Genomic DNA, 6,345 nt, shown 5'->3' on the forward strand with positions numbered 1-6,345 from the left:
CTTCGATTCATGAAAATGATGGTGAGGAAACGCTTTCACTAAGAAGATTTTAAGTAGATAGCAGTTGTGATATTTGTATTCTCATATAGTTAGTGGAGCGTGTGTGGTTAACCGACACACTAAATAGTGAGAATTGCAAAAGGTCTAGACAAACATGTGAGCTATCTAAGGAAAGGTGTATGATTTTGATAAAGTATTATCAAAGCCATCTCGTATCAGAAATCTGAACTTTGGTAAGAAAGACAATAAAGTATTGATTTCTAGAGGTCCAACTGATTTCTGAGTACATGTCAAAGCTAGTGGAAAGTGTTATGCTAGTAAGATAATAATCATTATGCTAGTGGAAGCATGATGATTATGTTGCAAGCTAGCAATGTTAATTATTGAAAACAAAAGTTTAAATTCGCTTTGAAAAGTTGTTTCCCTATAATTAAGGGAGAGGATTTATACTTCATTCCAATTCTACAAGCTTAGATTGAGATTTTAATCTACTTTAGTCAAGGATATATAAGAATGTTATGTTGGAATGGTTCAACATAAGGAAATTCTATATATGTTGCGTTCTCAAAATTCGATTATGATTACGACATACCTCTTCATAGTTCGAATTATGAGAACATGGCAAATAAAAACAATTTATAGCATGAATCGTGTCCCATATGCTTCGGATATAGGTTCGATTACATGTGCTATAATCCATTCTAAATTTTCCAAATGCCTAAGGCATTAAAATGGAAAAGGAATAGAACTGGAAATGACTAAAATGATTAAGCAAATTGTCGAGGACAATCTGAGGTTTACCAAAGATTGGTTGCTCATGGACAATTAGAAGTATAGAGTAAGGACCATAATGACATATTTTGAAAAAAGGAAACTCTTGTTCAGAAGTGATGGTCAAAATGGTAATATGGAATTGTTTCCATAAGTGGAAGTTATTCTTTGAATCTGTGTAAGATTAGAGAACTTAATGTAAGAAAGATGTTCAAAGGAATGTACTTTGAATTTGAGACTTTGTTTCCATGGAATTGATCTCCATTGGAATTCTTTGTAATGTTTTTTGCCAAGTCTTTGTGACTTTTGGGTATAGTCATTACAAGAGGATCATTGCATATAAGTTTAGAATCTAACATATTACAGTAAATGACAAGAGGATTGGGATTGTGAAATGAGCATCATTGAAATATTGTCAATCGATCTGTTTCACAAAGAGAGGACCACATGTAAACATAGTGTGCATACTTGGAGTATGGCATAGCTATTGTTTGGACGAACATAGTGTGCATGCTTGGAGCATGGCATGACTATTGTTTCAATTCAAGTATTAAGTTGATTAATCGAAACATGAATAATGAGTAATCAATATGGTGCTTAGATAAAAGGTGTTTGTTATTTACACTCAAAGTGTTGGGGCCATATAGGATTAGTATTATTCTTGTGTTTCACTTTGAATGTTTTGACTTCCAGAATAACTAGGTCATTCTTCCCGAATGACTAAGTTATTCAAACCATCCACAGTCGGTCATATGTTGGAAGTAGACATGAATCAAGACTGTCATGAATTTGGCTTGTATAATTTGTCTAATGTGCATTAGACATAGAAATGGTTGCTGCAACATTCATGAGTACTCATAAGGCCTGAGTATTGGATTCAAAACACGCTCATTTGGAATCACTTCATGGATTCTATCACGAGTGAATCGTGAGACGATAATATCTTATATTCTTCAAACCTAGAGATTTGAGTTGTTGACTATGAGTTGGTTATACATTGATTGCACGAAAACGCATTGGTAACTCGATGTTATAAAACGTGCCTTTGTGTATGATTCAACAAGTATTCAGTACAAGCATATGAGTCGAAGTTTATCCATTCCTTTTACCCTTAAAGGGATAAAAGCGATATCTGTGGGCCCCTCGATGATTTACTGATGACAAAATGTAAGTGCTCGGCCGGGCCTGGACTGATTTGATTTGTTCAATTAGTCAGTCGTCATAAATCGGAAGTCGGGAAACAACAAATGGACAGAGAGAATGATTATAATCCATGTCTCAGTCCATATGATATCTAGAATGGAGGAATATATGATCACTTATCTAATAGACGCGCAATTGATTTGTTCAGAGTTCGGCAGCAGCTTTTAAGAGCTACGATTGCTGGTCAGGTTATGAAGGCGTACTTGCTATAATAGTTATTAAATTTATCCAATTGGGAGACTGTTGGATTAGTGTCTAAGTCCATAACTATAATTGGTATATTCTTGACCCGACCCGGCATGGTCCATTTGGGTTGCATGGCATCAGAACATTTGGATAGACCTTTTAATGAGAAGAAGATATTTGTGACATATTAATATATTATAAGTTCTAATATATTAATATGAAATCATATTATTTAATTAGTATTGATCTAGAATTAATTTGGAATTAATTTAGTGATCAAAAGAGACTAATTAAATATATGGGGATTGATTGTGTAAATCATAGATTCTTATATATGTGGGCTCATGATCCATGATTCCTTATGTTGGGTTTAACCCATGTGGTGGCCCATGGATACTCCATGGAGGTTAAAACCCATGGAGCATAAGGAATGGGTTGAGTCATGGGTTACATGGTGTAATCCTAATGTGCACACTATATAAAGACCCCATTGTTGGTGAAATCGGCACTAGGAAATACATAAGAGGGCAAGACAATTTCTATGAACTCATATCTTCTCTCATGGTTATTCCAAGTGTTCATGATGTTGTGTGAACCATTTGAGGTGTCACACTTGGGGCACTAGGCTCTTGAGCTCCATGGAATCAAGCACCAAACAAGAGGTATGTAATTCTACTAGAATTTATATTATGTGTAATTTATATATGCTAGTTAGAACAATACCTTGGAAAATTGATATTTGCATGTATAATAGAGAAAACATAGATCCAAGGTATTTAGGGTTGCATGTACACCATAGGAGTGTTAGAATGCTCAAAACCCAACAAAATCAACATGAGTCAATGATAGTGATAAACCATTAGCAAGAAGTGGTTTGATCCTTGCATCATAGAGTTAGTTGCAGTCTAGAATCAAATTTTCACCGTCATATAGTTCAATGGTACCATGTCATACCTCAGTCTAGGATGTCAAGGACATGAATAACCCTTTGTCATTTAAGGACCAAACAAGTATCTCTTATGATGATGACTATGCAAGCAAGGTAAGCCACTGGGTAATGCTCGATGTTTCAGTAGAACATGAGACTTGATGCATACGACAAGCATGCTTCTAGGCACGGAGTCAGATAAGAAACGATTAATCAATAAAATAAACACCCAAGCCTTTATATAATTTTCTGATCAACACTAGGCAATATCACTTTGAAAGTTTAGAAAATGCTAGATAATCAGCGTGAGTAGGTGACTCAATGTCATCTCAGCAGATGGTATCATTGATGAGATACTTAGAGAGATTTAGCAACGTACAACAACATGCTTATAGGGACAATGCTTTGTCAAAAGTTACATACTAGGCTTATGAAATGTCATCATCAAATCATGAAAGGTATAATGATATTTAGAAGGAATGACCATACCTCATGGAGCTTACATAAAAAACGACTCCATAAATCAACTAGCATCAAATGACATTGTGAACAACTTGTGAATTTTATAGCTCAGTTGCCTTTGTCACTAATAAATGTTCCCCCTATGTTTGTGATTCAATTTTTTGATACACTTTCTCAGCACAGTGTATGATCATAAATCATGACATTTCTCATCAGTTGCATTAAAATGGTGCAATGAAATTGTAAAGTTTGAACTAAATGTTTATTGACACATTAGGTAGACCGTCACCAAGACCCATTTGAAGCTATCTAAAAACATCACATGATCAAACATTTATGCTATATCTCATTTAACTTCAAATCATTGCCTAAAACCAAGGAACTTTGAACGCACAATAACTACATAACTGTTTGGAGCTTTGGGGAGTAAATAATTTGTGATGTTCAAAGATAATTTGAACACCAGGCAAAACATAAAATTTATCCCCCTAAAACAGGAGGGGTAAGTCTTAGAAAGAGTCTCCAAGGTCATTAACTATTGATAATATTTCTAATAATAACAGTGTCCTTTTGGGTTGCCCTCAAGACCCAAATTGAGTAGAATAAATAAAGGAGAAATTTGTTTTATAATTGTTAAGGTTAACAATTAATTAGAAACTAATTGAAAAATATTTTGGGAATTAATTAATTGTTTAATTAATTAAAGGGTTGAATATTCATTAATCGGTAGTTAGTTAATCAGGAATGTTACAGAACCCTTATGGAACTAGGGTTGGATGAAAATCACTCCATCCCACATAGGAAAAGGACTGAATTTTACGGTTAGGCTCCTAACCCACATGGGAAGGAGTACAAAACCTAGGAAGAGATCTAAGGCTATAAATAGAGCCTTAGGAATTTTGTTCTTCTTTCAAACTTAGCTTGAAGTTTTGCCAAACCTTATTCCTCCCCCTCTTAGGGATAATTTCTAACCCTCTTAGGCTTTAGGAAGTTGACCCTTCTCCTAGTTATTTTTTATTCCACTCTTTGGTGTCATTGGGTTTGATACCATTAGAGGGATTCTGGTTTGGGTCCTCTCATCCAAGTAACTTCATGGAGGATCAAGATCTCAAGCATGGAGATCAAGGGCTACATAAGAGGTATTTTTTTCTTCTTTATGTTTTGTTTTCTAGGGTAGTTGTAATTAGCATGAAACCATAGATCCATAGGTTGCATGTACACTTAGGTATATCATAGTTTTTATTTTTCCGCTACCTAGTTTAGAGTGTATTTTATGCGTAGAAAACCCAACAGTGGTATCAGAGCTATTGGTTCATGGTTCATGGTTACATTTACCCTAGATTTTTTATGCATTGGTCTACTCCAACGCTATCTGTAACTTGTAGTTATAAAGGGTATGTCCATGTGTGACACGATGAAGTAGAGAAGAACTATGTAGTCGAAGTTTATTTGTTTTTTCTGCCTAAGCAAGAGAAGCGATATCTATGGGCTTGTCGATGATTTGGTGCTGACATCTAAAGTGCTTGGCCGATCCGTGACTGGAATTGATGTGTTCAATTTAGTAGTCAGATGCAAACGTCACAAATCTATATCGGGAAACGTAATCTTGAATTATGAGATTGACCATCATCCATGTCTTTAATTCATACAAATATCAAAGAACGAGTGGGAGACTGTTGGAAAAAGTGTCCAAGGTCATTAACTATTGGTACTATTTCTAATAATAATAGGGTACTTTTAGTTTCCCTCAAGACCTAGATTGACTAGAATAAATAGAGGAGAAATTGGTTAATTAATTGTTATGGTTAATAATTAATTAGAAACTAATTGGAAAATATTTTGGGAATTAATTAATAGTTTAATTAATTAAAGGATTGAATATTCATTAATCGATAGGGCTGGATGAAAATCACTCCATGCTGATGGGTTATGAGTATTCTAACACTCCTATGGTGTGCATGCAACCCTATGTGCCTTGGATCTATCTTTTCACTATTATACATGCAAATATACAAAATTCCAAAGCATCATCCTAACTAGCATATTATGGAGCAACTATACTACAAAAGTCTAGTTTGATGACATACCTTTTGATAGAGCTTGAAGTCTTGAACCTATAAGAGCTTAGCCCCAATAGTGTGGAAGCCTCAAATGGAATCACAAAAGCACCACCAACAAATGGAATAACTTGAGAAGAAGGTTACTTTGGTTCTCCTATGAAATCGGCCCTTGCCCTCACTATGTGTATCCACTAGTGCCATTTCATGAACCATGGGATCCTTTATATAGTGTGGCTTATTAGGGTTACACTATGTAAACCCTAATGTGCATGACTTTCCATTTCCTTCATGATCCATGGGTTTTAACCTCCATGGAGTATCCATGGGTTACCACATGGGTTAAGCCCAACATGAAGGATAATGGTCACAAGCCCACATATATAAGAATGAATGATTTACATAATCAATCCCCGTATATTTAATTAGTCTCTTTTTATCACAAAACTAATTCCAAATTAATTCTTGATCAATACTAATTAAATAATGTGATTTCATATAATATATTAGAACTGATAATATATTAATATAAATCATAAATAACCTTTCTCTCACTTGTATATCCAATTGTTCAGATGACATGCAACCTAAATGGACCATGCTACTCTCGGGTCGAGTACATAAAAATAATAGTTATGGGCTTAGACATCTAATCAAACAGTCTCCCACTTGGATAAGTCAAAACTATTATTCAAGTATGTCTTCAAGATCCCGACTAGAAATCGTAGCTCTTAAAGT

Source organism: Lactuca virosa, chromosome 3, assembly GCF_052849685.1.
Source record: "Lactuca virosa cultivar CGN04683 chromosome 3, Lactuca_virosa_CGN04683_v6, whole genome shotgun sequence".
NCBI lineage: Eukaryota > Viridiplantae > Streptophyta > Magnoliopsida > Asterales > Asteraceae > Lactuca > Lactuca virosa.